The following is a 14,062-nucleotide window of genomic DNA, read 5'->3' as shown; positions in this document are numbered from 1 at the left end:
ATATAATATATATATACATATACATATAATATACATATACATATACATATACATATAATATATATACATATATATATAAAACATCATCATGGTGGAATTCACTCATTTATTCAGTTATCAAATTACCAAGGAGTAATGAGCTCTTATATCAGTCACAGATACATAAAGGCAATGGAAAGTCAGATTAAATGTCACAGTATTTTGAAAGAGAAATGACTCAGTTGAGACTCAAAAAACATCTCTCCTTATCTAACTGTACTGCTAACTCACCATGTGTCCAAGTCAACTGATTTAGATTCTACAGTCCAACCCTCAGTACCTAACAGTACTCTGTATTCATAAGAACAACTTTGAAGCCTCTTGAATTTAATAGTAAATGTAAAATATGTACAAGAAAGAACTGAATTAAAAAACTGGCTTCTAATCATTATATACCTACAAGTAAACTAATTTCAGAAATGGTGATACAATTTTACAAACTTTGTAAAGATAAAGGCATCCTATTTAAAGAGACGTATTTTTCCCTAAATCTTTCTATTTTTTTAAAGATTGTATTTATTTATGAAAGACACAGAGAGAGAGGCAGAGATACAGGCAGAAGGAGAAGCAGGCCCCCCCACAGGATGCCCAATGTGGGACTCGATCCCCAGACTCCAGGATCACGCCAGGAGCCAAAGGCAGACACCCAACCACTGAGCCATCCAGGCATCCCTTCCCTAAATCTTTCATGTTTCATTTAAAAACATTATAGTTTTTAATAGAAACAATCTAGAAAAAATGCTGAGCTTCACACCTACTTCCTTATAACACCACTGTGTATCTGTGAATACATGGAACTGAAATGGAACATTGTCTCCATGTCCCAGGCAGAGCCAGGTTGCAACTGATTTCAGGAGTTAAGCCAAAACAAACAAACAGATAATAACAGCATTAACAGCATAATAAACACAGTCATGGGTAGGCTTCCCTGCACTGAAAGGAGGGCCCTAGGGTGGGGTGGGAGGCTCTTGTCACCAGAGAGTTCACGTCAAGGCTTATTAGTGGCACAAATTCAAGGTTTTGTGGGGCCTACAGATGAAATTTATACAATTTTAGTATCTTAAGAAAAAGAATACATACTATCAAGTACAAAAAGTAGATTAGAAAAATAATATTTTTATAATGAGGAGATGTATAACAAACTTCAAACCTAAAAAGAGAAAATCTGACAGACAACACAAATATAAAATTCAGGAAAAAAAAATTATATATGTTTAATTCACCCACTTGATAACAGCCCTCTACATCTCGCATACTCTTTGATGACTTCTTCAATGGCAGTGATTTTATACTATAGTTTTCAATGAAGACAATGAAAGAAGCAAAATCAGTCTTCTGGTTTGGTTGACTAAGTTTGTAAGATAATATTTTATAAGGTAAACTTTTGGGATTCTTGTCAAATTTGGGACACTTCTATTAAGTTTCTTCTATACTTGAGCTATAAGATTTAGAGGTATATTCCATAGACCAGTTTCTGTCTCCATAGATTTCAAATCTCATCCCTCCTCTCTTATACACATACCTTTAGTGCTAGTCTTTTTAGAATTGGTTCATATTGAGATCTAAACCCACAGACCTTACGTTTCTGTTGTTACTCTGTGCGTTACTGATAATAAAGAAAACCTCACATCTCATGAAGTTTTGTCAAGACCCTTAGTGAACTTTCCAATGTAATTACATAGACTCTGTTCTTTATTCATTAAATGGTCCTTTAAACTCTTGAAGCAATAAATAGGCAGATTTGTATTATCAGATAGGGACAGAGTGATAATATTGAGGTTGGGAGTTGTAGCCAAGCATATGAATGAATCCTAGAAAAGCTGCTGTGGGAGGGAATGAACACACAACTCATTTCCACGCATGCCACATCCATGTTTATTTTAGCAATCAATCTCTGCCCTTATAATTTGTTGGACATGGAAACCACCTCTGCTAGTTTGGAGAGGCAAACTGCTCTAACAATTAGACTCCAAATATAACAATAATTTAAGTGAACAGAAGTTTAGGGGTTTTGTTTTATTGTGTGTGTGGGGTTTTTTTTTTTTTGTTTTTTTGTTTTTGTTTGTTTGTTTGTTTTAAAGATGTCTCTATACCTAATGTGGGGCTGGAACTCATGACTCCCAAGATCAAAAGTCACATGCCCTTCCAAATGAGCCAGCTAGGTGACCCTAGGGAAGGTTTATTTATAGTGTACAAGATAATGTAGGGAGCAAGAGCAGGTCTGAAGTGAGACTCTAACCACTCTGGTCACTCAGGAATCCTAGATGACAATGGTTATACCAGCTTTAACAGGTGGTTTCCAAGGTCCCTGTATGAGTTTGTGCTAGGGCTATCTGAAAAAAAAAAAAAAATCACAGAATAAGTGGCTTAAACAACAGAAATTTGATTTCTCACAGTTCTGGAGGCTACAAGTCCAAGATCAAAGTGTTGACAGGTTTGGGTTCTCCTGAGTCCTCTCTCCTTGACTTTCAGGCAGCCACCTTCCTGCTGTGTCTTCACATGGCCTCTCCTCTGTATGTGTGCAGTGCCTGTGTGTCCTACTGTTCTCTTCTTGTAAGGACACTAGTCAAATTGGATTAGAGCCCGCCCTAATGGCCTCCTGTTAACTTAATTATCCCTTTAAAGGCCTCTCTCCTAATACAGAGGTAGTGGGGGTCAGGGCTTCAACATACATTTTGAGGTGTGAGGGGCACAATTCAATCCAAAACTGTCATCCTGGAGGTTTTTTTTGATTCCAGTCACACAGAAGTGGAAAGAATTATGGAGGAAAATAACATTGGGTGTGTTCCTTCAGCTATGCCTGAAGTATAAAATTATCACTTGCAGTCCCCCCTTTAGGTAAACTTGGACATATGGCTGTGCTCACAAGGAGAACTGGGAAATTTAGTGTCCCGGAGTATCCTCCTCCCAGCAAAAGCTCACACAATGGAAGTTTGGAACACCTTTTTGGTGGACAGGTAGGCATCCTTGCCACAGCTCCATATTTAAACCTGTAGGCTCCTTATTCAAATGAAACACGGAGTTTCACATAACAAGAACTCAACAAATAGAATTTTATTTCACTTTCTTTCTTGCTCTCATCTCCTAATATTATTAATCTTCCCCTCTAGCCAAGTCCTTGACCTTTTTTTTTTCAACTTTAAAACACTACATTTTGTTTTTTGCAGTCATATGTGAGTACGTATGTGTTGGAGAGAGATTTAAAGAAACCAATCAATTTGAAAAGACCTCATTATTCAGTGAAAGAGAGGAAAAGGCATAACAAGCTAACTCAAATGAGGCTTCAGGAATCTGAGTAGTTTTATTTACGTAGGACAGGAAAAGATAACTTTCTGAAAGGCTAATCAGAATTAATGAATAGAAGAATTAAGGAATAGAATTAATGCATAGAAAACAGGAAAAGAAAAACTGTAATCAAGCATCAAGTTTGTTCTCTTTAAACAAGCTGAAATCTCTTAGAATTTTAAAAATAAAATCACCTTAAGACTACCCTTCTCCATAATAATAAAAAAAACAAATGAATATAATAAAAGACTTAAAAAAGAAAAGGATATCTAATTGTAATCATATAATATGCACAATGTGATAAAAATAATGGCAAAATGAAGAAATGAGAGCATATATTATCAGGTTATTTGAGAATTCATGGTGGCCACAATTCATGCTTTTTCCTTGCAAAGGAATCTGGGTAATAGAAACAGGGTAAGGAATGGCTTAATTCTTGTTTACTGTTGGGAATATACAGACATCTGACTCACTGATAGTGCTAAATTAGTTGCTTCTCCACTGATGCTAAAGATACCCTTCAGTACCTTCCATCAGAAAATCAATTTCCTTGCAGGAGAGTTTTTGAAGGAGGCTGGGGAACTTCTATTATGCTAAATAAGTAGTCGCAGCAAAACACACTTTCATTCCTAAAATGACCTCTACCAAATAGGGCATATTTACTCTTGCAAGTCACAAATATTTCTCTAGCCTTTAAATCCAACTAGTTTTACCATTTAAAAAAAAATTAAAAACAACTTACATTCTCCTGCTTATTTCTTATTGCTTGTTACACTCAGTAAGTGGTTTTTTCAAATGTCTACAAACAACGGTGACCTGCTTTGGAACAACTTGTGTGTGTGTGTGTGTGTGCGTGCAAGGTCTGCTCAAAATGTGTAGTATCTGGTGTCGAAATGTGTAGGACAAAATGCTTTTTATGCTATTTGTATGCTTTTGACAAATAAGACAGAAATTACTAATACAGGTCACTTTGAAGCTGGAACTTCAATGTGTCATGAAAAGAATATACACATTTTCATCACCTCTGAATCTGCAATACAGTTCTTTATTGCAGAAAATAGCCAAATTATTAATTCGTGTTCACTGATTGTTTTTTGAAGGCCTCAACAAAGTCAGAAGGAACCATTTGACTAAATTACTAGAACACATTGATTTTTGCCCCTACCGCATATTTTAAAAATAAAAACCTGATATTTTCCTTCTTTGCAAAAGCATGAATTTCAGCAATCTCCTCTCTGTCCTTGAGACCTGTTCCATCAATAACAATTTCTACATTTATAAACCTTAATGAGTTGAGTAATAGAGAACTCTGGCTTCCCTAGCCACCAAGGATACCAAACTTTCATCTCCATTTAATAAGAGCAAAGTGTCTCAACTCTCATGTGCTCAGAACAATAAGCTAAGTTCTTCACGAGAGCATTCTGGTAAGCACTTGGGGCATAGTAATGCCGGGTACAGAGAACCGGACTAGGGTCCTGAGAGCTGGGTTTGAATCTAGCTCCGTTATTCAATAGCTGTGTGTCCCCGAACAAGTCACAACTCTTAGGACCTCCTGTGTGCAGCTATTTGGACAAGATTTTTTTTTTCTTTTTCTATTATTTTTTCAGAATTTTAAATATTTTTTATTTTTCATTGAAACACATTATAGATCAAGGTATGTGCGTAATCTATTATGTCTCTGTATCTATTATCTGAATGGACAAGATACTTGCTAAATAGTTCGTGTTACACTGTTTTTGTGACCCAGATACCTCCCTGTGCTTTATATGTATTAGTTCTCTTCCTCCTCAGAGCAACCCCAAGGGAAGGTACTCTGAGAATCTTTGCTGAACGGATGTAGAAAGCTAAGGTTTGGTGAGGTTAAGAATCTTGCCCACGGTCAAAACAGCAAGTGAATATGAAGCAAATTCAAACCAGGAATAAATGCTCTTAGCCACCCTGTTATCCTGCTAAGGTTCTTCCAAGCACTAATGTGCTCTGATTTACATCAAACTCTCCTACAAGGAACTTAGATCTAGTATTCTTGACAAATTTTTTGAAACAAGTAACATGCCATAAGGAAAGAACCTGGACCAGGAACCAGCCAACTGGCTTTCTCTCCCTCCTGCACTCTTAAGAGGTTGTGTGCAGCCAGGAAAGTCCCCTCTGGTTCTCCATTTGTGGATTTAAATTCTGAACTAACAAATGGCATGTCTCTTACTGTGAATAGAAGCTTAGATTCCCAGGACAATGATTTCTTGCCACCTCTATAGTGGCAAGAATTTCTTGAATGGCGGTCTCCCAAAAGATACAGCCATATCTAATCCCTGGAATCCGATAACTTGTGAATATTATTTTATATAACAAGAGAATAAATGTTGCCTTTTTCCTGGGGGTTGGGGAAGGGTGTTTTGTAATGTAAGGAAGTTAAGGATTCTGAGATAAGATTTCCCAGGTGGGCCCTAAATGCTATGTAACTAGTCACAGCAAAACACATCTTTATTCCTAAAAAGACCTCTGTAAAACGGCACAGTTAAGCTTGCAAACTACAGTATTCCTCTGTACATCTAACCAATTCTACCAAAAAACAGACTAGAAACAGCTTATGTAAGTGTACGTATAAAGCAGAGTCAAAGGGAGCTTTCACACATGATACATAGAAGAGATTGCAATGATGCATCTCTAAACCAGGAAGGTCAAGGATTGCCAGGAGCCTGCAGAAACCAGGAAGGGTCCTTCTCTAGAGCCTTCAGATGGAAAACAACCCTGCTGATACCTGATTTTATATGTCCAGCCTCTAGAAACATGAGAAAATAACTTTCTGCTGTTTTAAGACACCATTAAGTAGTAATTTGTTGTAGTAGCCCCCATGAACCAATACAGACCCCCATACAGGGTGAAGTAGGTAAGCCGAAGAATGGTGTCTGAGTCATCTTTATATCCTAGTTACTGCATAGTAAGTGAGCAATAAATATAAAATCCCATCATACAAATCAATATACCTTAGGGTTTTTTGTTTGTTTTTTAAGTCTAAATTGAGAATCACTACCAAGGACAATAATCTTAAACAAGGAAAGCATCCATCAATAAAGGAACATAGGTCTACCCACTACACAGTAATGCGGTTGAGGAAACTTGAAATTCAAAGCTGTCTTCTTCTGTACTTAACCTTTATGTGTGTGTGATTAAAGATGCAAATACATATAAGTACACACATATTCAGATCCATCCTGGCATGCCTGTAGGTTTCCTCTCGAAATTCATACTTTACTATCTAGGCAAAACAACAGTGATAAAACAAACCTGGGGATCCCTGGGTGGCTCAGCAGTTTGGCGCCTGCCTTTGGCCCAGGGCGGGATCCCGGAGACCCGGGATCGAGTCCCACATCAGGCTCCCTGCATGGAGCCTGCTTCTCCCTCTGCCTGTGTCTCTGCCTCTCTCTTATTCTGTGTGTGTGTGTGTGTGTGTGTGTCTCATGAATAAATAAATAAAATCTTTAAAAAACAAAAACACAAAAACAAACTTGATGATCACATTGTTCTCCTGCTTAATACCAGCAATGCTGTAAAAGCCAGACTCTACTCCATTAAGAATTCCCCGAAGCCTCTATTTCTCTAGGGAATGGCAGTAAGGTTGCAAAACCTGTGGCTGCTTTAATGTTCTCAGCCTAGATTTACTGAGGGAGTCATGATGAGGAAGAGCCCACAATATTCTGAATCTGAAAGGGAGATTCTGGGAACCCATTAATAAGGAGAAGATAGAAACTCTAGCAATTATAACCCTAAATTGTTCCTATAACTCCCACCCAAGTCCCTCACCAGCCTTTGCACCACTGTGTTGTTGTACTTGAGAAAGAAGGAGGGGAGGCGATCACTTCACGTGGATGGACACCACAGCCTGCTCTGGGTACCAACCAGGCTTTGCTCTTCAATGCTTTTTAACAAAGATAAAGCAAAGGTATGTATCACCTGACTGAGAGCCCATCAGAATCATCATTGTAAGTATTCTAGAGCCTACTAACCAAACATTGGAACGTATTTCAGGGTAAGGTAAAGTTATTTTAGAAAGCAATGATCAGTACACCAGAAATCCAGTAATGAGGAAGTTTACATTTGTCAGAGATGTCTGGCTACTTTACATTTAAAACTGAGGCCACAAAGGATCAAAGCCCTGAGTCCCTTACCTCTTATGTTCAAAACAGAGGAAAAACAGCAAAAATGGGGCTGATCATTATTCAAATGAACATTAAGAACTCATTAGAGAAGAGTCTTCTTTTTGCCAATTTTAAAAAACCTTCTCTCCTCCCTTCCCTCCCTCCTCAGCTCTTCATTCCTTTTTTTTTTTTTTAAGATTTTATTTATTTATTTATTCATGAGAGACACGGAGAGAGAGTCTTCATTCCCTTCTTAGTGGCTCTTTTTGGTGGTGAATAAACACATGATTGGGGTGAGATGTTTTCTATCTTCCTTAGCAGCAAACTTTATGTTAATAAAGTGCCACTTTATACTAACAAGCCGATAATTAGTCTCCTCCAAAGCAGCCCTTGCCTACAGCCTTGATTCAGGCTACCTCTCTGCCAGGGCCTCTTTCTTTTAGCACCTAGGCCTGTCCTTTCAGCTTCAGGAGGCACAGAACGACAAAGTATTTCAGTCTCAGGCCACTGGTTTCCTCATCTGAATGCCCTCAGCCTATCGGTGTCTGTGTTTTGGTTTTGCCCAATATGCTGAATCAGAGTCACATGTGCAACAGCAAACTAGGGTGGCTATGACATGAGGCCTGCCTCTTTACATGTCATCCCTGAAATGTCACTGTAGGAGGCAGTTTTCCATAAAGGGCTCGAGAGGCAGAGCTGACAAGGGACTTTAAGTCCAAAACTGGAAAGCTACATATGCAAACTATTAATGGTGTGAGACTAGTTTGCAAATCCTTGTAAGGGAACTCATCACAAACCAGACACAGTAGGTAAGCAAGGCAGTGTGACAGTGTGCATGTGTCCTGTGCACATGCATGCACATGCGCACACATACACAGTACCACAAATACATTATTTATTTTTTGAAGTAATAAGTACCTGGCATAGGTTAATGTTAAGCAATGGAAAGCAATTGTTCCCTTATAAAAACCTGGGCTACCTACCATGATGTTAATAAGGAGGCTGCAAAAGCACAACTTCGAGAGCTGGACTCTTTGCTGCAAACACTGGGTGGCTTTTTCCCTTGATAATTATGCATTTGCTGTCTAAGATTAATCAGGGAAGTTAATGATGCAAAAAATTACATTTATAATCCAGTCTGAATACAGCTGTACTGCAAGCTAAGTTCTAAGTCCTATTAAACTAAATGGAATTAATGGGCTGTCGCTGGCAATCTTTATATCTATCAGTTACTAATTAACATTCTTCTGTAAAAAATAGTTTGTGGTGGGGGAAAAAATAAAACATACCTTAGTAGCAGCTGGGGTAAAGCTTAAGTAGAGCCATTAAAGGCAGACCAAAGCAGTGACTGTTGGGGATGACAATGCAGACAGCGTTCACGATACAGTGAGCACGAAACTACCAATTCACTGTGCCATCCGTTTCAAAAAATCTGTGTGCCTGTGTGTGCATGCTCGAGCGTGCGGGCGACCACGTGTGTGCATGTGTAAAGTTGTTTGTTTTATGCAGCGGCAAATGATCACCACAAAGGACAACCTTTCAGCAGGAAACATGGACTTCAGCTAATAATGCAGGAACAGAGGCATACCAGCTGTAAAACGGGAGAGTCAAATTAGCTACCGAGGACAAATGAATGTAGTGTGTTATCTTAAGAGATACTGGAGCACATTTGCTGCTCTCATCACAAAAAGCTCCCAGTTTGATTGCTAATTTTATGTCTTCTGTTCTTGAATTAACTTGAAGTATCCTTTCCAATCCTTTACCACTACGGGTGCGTGTGTGTGTGTGTGTGTGTGTGTGTGTATTTTGTTTGGTCCTTAGCACATAAGGGGAAATTGATTGCTCCTCTGGATTTTAATCCTTTAGCATTTTTGTGTTGCTTTTATTTTCTTAGCAGGAACATGTGCTTTGTTACTTTACAGTCAAGAAGAAACTCAATTTGCATTTAAATAAAGGGTTCAGTTTCCGGTTGCCTGGGTGGCTCAGTCCATCAAGAGTCTGCCTTCAGGGATGCCTGGGTGCTCAGCAGTTGGGCGCCTGCCTTTGGCTCAGGTCCTGATCCAGGGAACCGGGATCAAGTCCCACATCGGGCTGCCTGCAAGGAGCCTGCTTCTCTCTCTGCCTGTGTCTCTGCCTCTCCCTCAGTCTGTGCCTCTATGAATAAATAAATAAATCTTAAAAAAAAAAAAAAAAAGAGTCTGCCTTCATCTCAGGCCATGATCCCAGGATCCTGGGATTGATCCCCCACATCGAGCTCCCTGCTCAGCGGGGAGCCTGCTTCTCCCTCTCTGGGTCTCCCTGCTTATGCTCGTGCACACTCTCTGTGTCAAATAAATAAATACAATCTCTCTTTTTTTTTAAAGATTGTATTTATTTATTCATGAGAGACACAGAGAGAGAGAGGGACTTGATCCCTGGTCTCCAGAATCACACCCTGGGCTGAAGGCGGCACTAAAATGGTGAGCCACCCGGTCTGCCCAGTCCTTTTTTTTTTTAAAGGGTAGTTTCTTTTACAAAGGCACCAAGAGTTTCCACTTTTTTTTTTTTTTACAAATTCACAATTTGAGACTCTGATGTAATAAACTCTCCCTTAGGTCTTGTCACAGATAAAAGATAAATCTGTTTCAATAGGAAAAATGTGATTGAGGAGGAAGAAATTTTAAAAAAAATGCTTTAGAAAATAACGTTAAGAGAATTTGCCCTCAAATTTTCAATATCACAAATCTGCCTTGACACAACAGTTAACACTTAGTCTGAGGAGATCATTTGTTTGTAAACTTTCTAGACGTGCAAAACTTGTTTTTTTTTTCAATCAGATTCATATTGAACCTCACAAATCAGAGGGAAGGCAAATTTTTAAAAAGTCAAGAGATAGAATAAACTGAGTCCTAAATATTCAGGGAAAAGATCAAAGGTGACATTGTAGCTTTGGCACTTACTAGGAAAAAAATTCTAGAATTTAGATTTCTCATCCATCAAGAGAGTAATAGGACATGATCTTCCTTCCTACTAAGGGGGGGGGGTATTAAGATGTTAAAGGCTTCACGTGGTTTTACAGATAGGAAAATGTTCATAAATATAAATCAATTATCTGTGTTGAATTTAGCTCATCTATGTAGCTCTCAATACAGAAGCATCTTCAGGCCACGTAGATCAGATTCTCCTAGTGGGGGCCAGGAGTCAAAACGTGCCTCAGACCTGGGAAATGTCCTTAGACCAGCCCTGGGCTGGTCTGTCATCTCAGGCAGGGCCTGATGAGGGTGGACACTTTTTGCCAGGATGGAACTGCTCTTGTCACTCTTCCTGCAGGCCATCACTTCCCAGGCTGGTGGCCTTGTGTGGCTGGCAAGGGGGTGGCCCCTATGACACAGATCACCTTCTAGAAAGCCAGTGATTAACCTCCTGAATTGTCTGAAACATACTGTAAGATATTCTACATTTAGGCTAGAAAATTTCAAACAGTAAACTTGAAGTGACCAAAAAGAATTATCCTTCGCACTTTCTGGCATACCCACGAAGATTTGCATTTTCTGTTCATCATTAGGGAAAACACAGTAACAAGCTTTGAGAGGGTCACTGGGAGCCAATCTTCCCCTCGAGCACAAGGGATAAGGCAGCTCACCAGATGGAATAATATAACAACCCTTAAATTAATGGTGTTAGGGAAAATCAGAAGCAACAAGATCTAGTCTGCTTCAATATAAACCCACTTTCAAGAACTCTGGCACTGTAATAATGCTGCTCCCTCCTCCTTACAGTGTGGAGAGACTAAGTCCACAAGGAATGGTGCATTGGACAATAACGAACAGGAAGAGATGGTGTCTGGGCCCTGCAGAGAAAAAGTGCACTGACTAGACAATAAATAAATACATCGGTAGCTCTTCTCTACCCATTATTTTAATTTTTCTTCAATAAGTCACTATGCCTCATATAGGCCCATGGATATTATAATACATTTTGTAACCAAATTGTTTTATAGACAGGAACCCCACACCAAACAGTATTTGGTCAGGCTCTACACATGCTAGATATAATTCTGTTGCACATCCTGTTTTGTTTTTTTCTTTATTTTATAGGAAGAAAAAGGAGATAGATATACATATAGTCTATATATCTATACAGTGAAATTAATTGTCTTCAATTCAGTCCATCTATATAGCTCAAGAGGGCTTATTTTTAATTTCTCTTGGCCATAATTATTATTTTGCTTTTTAATGTAAAGTAAATGGTGCATTTTGCTTAATATTTACTTTATTTGATGACAGCCATAATACTTGTATAGCCGAGGCTCATTTTAACTAAGACTTGCATCTTTAAACTGATTCCTATGTTCTTTCAAAATGATTTATATAGATGTTCCAAGCAAAATGTAATGGTAAAGGGAAATAACAATTTAAAAATTTGCCCCCAAATGAAAAAGAAAATGTTTATTAGCCTTTTTTTTTAAGATTTTATTTATTTATTCATGAGAGACAGAGAAAGAGAAAGAGAAAGAGAGAGAGAGAGAGAGAGAGAGAGAGAGGCAGAGACACAGGCAGAGGGAGAAGCAGGCTCCATGCAGGGAGCCCGAGGTGGGACTCAATCCCGGGTCTCCAGGGTCAGGCCCTGGGCTGAAGGCAGCACTAAACTGCTGAACCACCTGGGCTGCCCAGCCTTTTCTAATTTGTCACTGAAACAAAGTGATGGTAAAATAATATTCTCAACCAGAGGAGCTATCATTTTTTTTAGAATAGAGGCAGTAAACCTCATGTTTGAAAACAGGTTCAGGGGATACCTGGATGGCTCAGAGGTTTAGCGACCTTTCGCCCAGGGCATAGTTCTGGAGTCCGGGGATCCAGTCCCACATCAGGCTCCCTGCATGGAGCCTGCATCTCCCTCTGCCTGTGTCTCTGGTTCTCTATCTCTCTGTGTCTTTCCTAAATAAATAAATAAAATCTTTAAAAAAAAAAAAAAGAAAAGAAAACAGAGGTACAGATTTTATGCTGCCCTCATTCACATTAGAGCTCTGGTCTGTCCTGCCTGTGTGATCTGGCTCTCAGTTTCTTTGACTGTATATGAAGACAACACAGTTCCCACTCTACTAGGTTGCTGTAAGGATTCCAATAAATGATGTTGGTCAAGAAATTATGTAACAGTACCCAGAACCTAGAATGTGTTTAATAAAAACAACTTCCTATTATTTTATCATAGACCATAAAATAATGTTTCCTTCAGTTAGCACTTCTATTGCACAATAACAAATTTCAGGAAAAAAGTAACTTCCACATGATCCTTAAATCATTACCGTATATTATATAATTGCAAGTACCATAGCAGTTTTATCTCTTTAATAAAGCATGGCCTGATAAGGCTGATTTTAAACTACTTTTCCCCATCATGTATGACCTGTCTATTTGAGCTTCAGGTTCTTTTTCTTGCAAAAGTAAAGCAATAAAATGTTGACAAAAATTAATCTTGAATTATGCATGTCACTGAGTTTGAATATATTAAAATCATTAGGATATATTGAGAAAGGAAGGAATGGCCCTAAGGTATTTTATGGTGGCCTGTTTGTTTCAGAGATGTAAATGCATCTATCTGAGATGGAACGAGAGTGAGAAAAAATGTTAAAAGTATTCAGTTCCACTTCTTATTCCTACTTCACATACAACCAATCAACATTGTTTATTTTATGAAAACCAAAAGCACTATTTCAGAAGGTACCTCTATTCATAAAAGTTTTTTTTATAGACATTATAATCCAGTTTAAAAATTAGTTTCTCCTTTCGAGCTCCTTAGGTTGCCCTCAAACCTTAGAATGGAGCCCAGTCTTCCCCTACACAGAGGATGACCCTGTCATATATCAGCTTTCCTGAGTGACCTGCAAAATTAGCACGATGTTAAAAACTGGCATTAACGGAAGTAATTCTTTTTTTTTTCCTTTTCAAAAAGTGCTGCAATAAAAATAACAACCCTATTTCCAGTTAGACAGATACATATAAAAAATGAAAAAGATACATTACCTGAATTGGAACGGATTTATTTTAAAATAACAGAAATCTGGGAAATAATCATACTTTGAGACCTTATAATGACTACCAGCAAGAATTAGATTGGTAGAAATCCAGGCAGCTGGGAAAATGCTGGCTTGAGAAATGTACAGAGAAACCTTTAGTTCCTACTCAGAACTCAGGAAGGAAATCATCACTCCCCAGCCTCAGAAGACCCAACTCAGGCATCAAGCAGTTTTAATGCTGATTATTCCAGGAAAACCTTGGGCCAACTGCAATTTGAATCCTGCAAGGTGGGGAAGAACATTTTATTTCAACTCAAGTCACACGGTAGTGTCCAGACTGTTTTCCTATCTCCTAGTGCAAGCCAAATTTGACTCTTTGAAAGAGCAAAGGTAAAAATTTCCTTCTCCTTAGAGTGACCTGCCAAGCCTACTCAATTCCACCCTCAAACAGGCTGTGAAAGAAAGATTACAGTTCTGTAACAATTAGACTTTGTAAGCGTCTGTTCACTCATGAATATTTTCTTAATCTATTCTTAATTAATAATTAATTAATACTTCTTAATTAATCTACCTCTTGGCTATCACTATGTACTTTCTTTGAACTAGTTTT

The 14,062-nt window shown here is 38.4% G+C and overlaps 1 protein-coding gene across 4 annotated transcripts in view; it reads right to left on the bottom strand.

The window, feature by feature from the left end:
- Positions 1-14,062, bottom strand: part of ZNF385D (zinc finger protein 385D) — an 877,499-nt gene that overhangs the window by 163,172 nt on the left and 700,265 nt on the right. The gene's annotated exons all lie outside the window — the stretch shown is intronic.

The sequence above is a fragment of the Vulpes lagopus genome, chromosome 19 (assembly GCF_018345385.1).
Source record: "Vulpes lagopus strain Blue_001 chromosome 19, ASM1834538v1, whole genome shotgun sequence".
NCBI classification, from domain to species: Eukaryota; Metazoa; Chordata; class Mammalia; order Carnivora; family Canidae; genus Vulpes; species Vulpes lagopus.
Note: the sequence above shows the minus strand (reverse complement) of the source record. Positions and strands in the feature narration are given on the sequence as shown.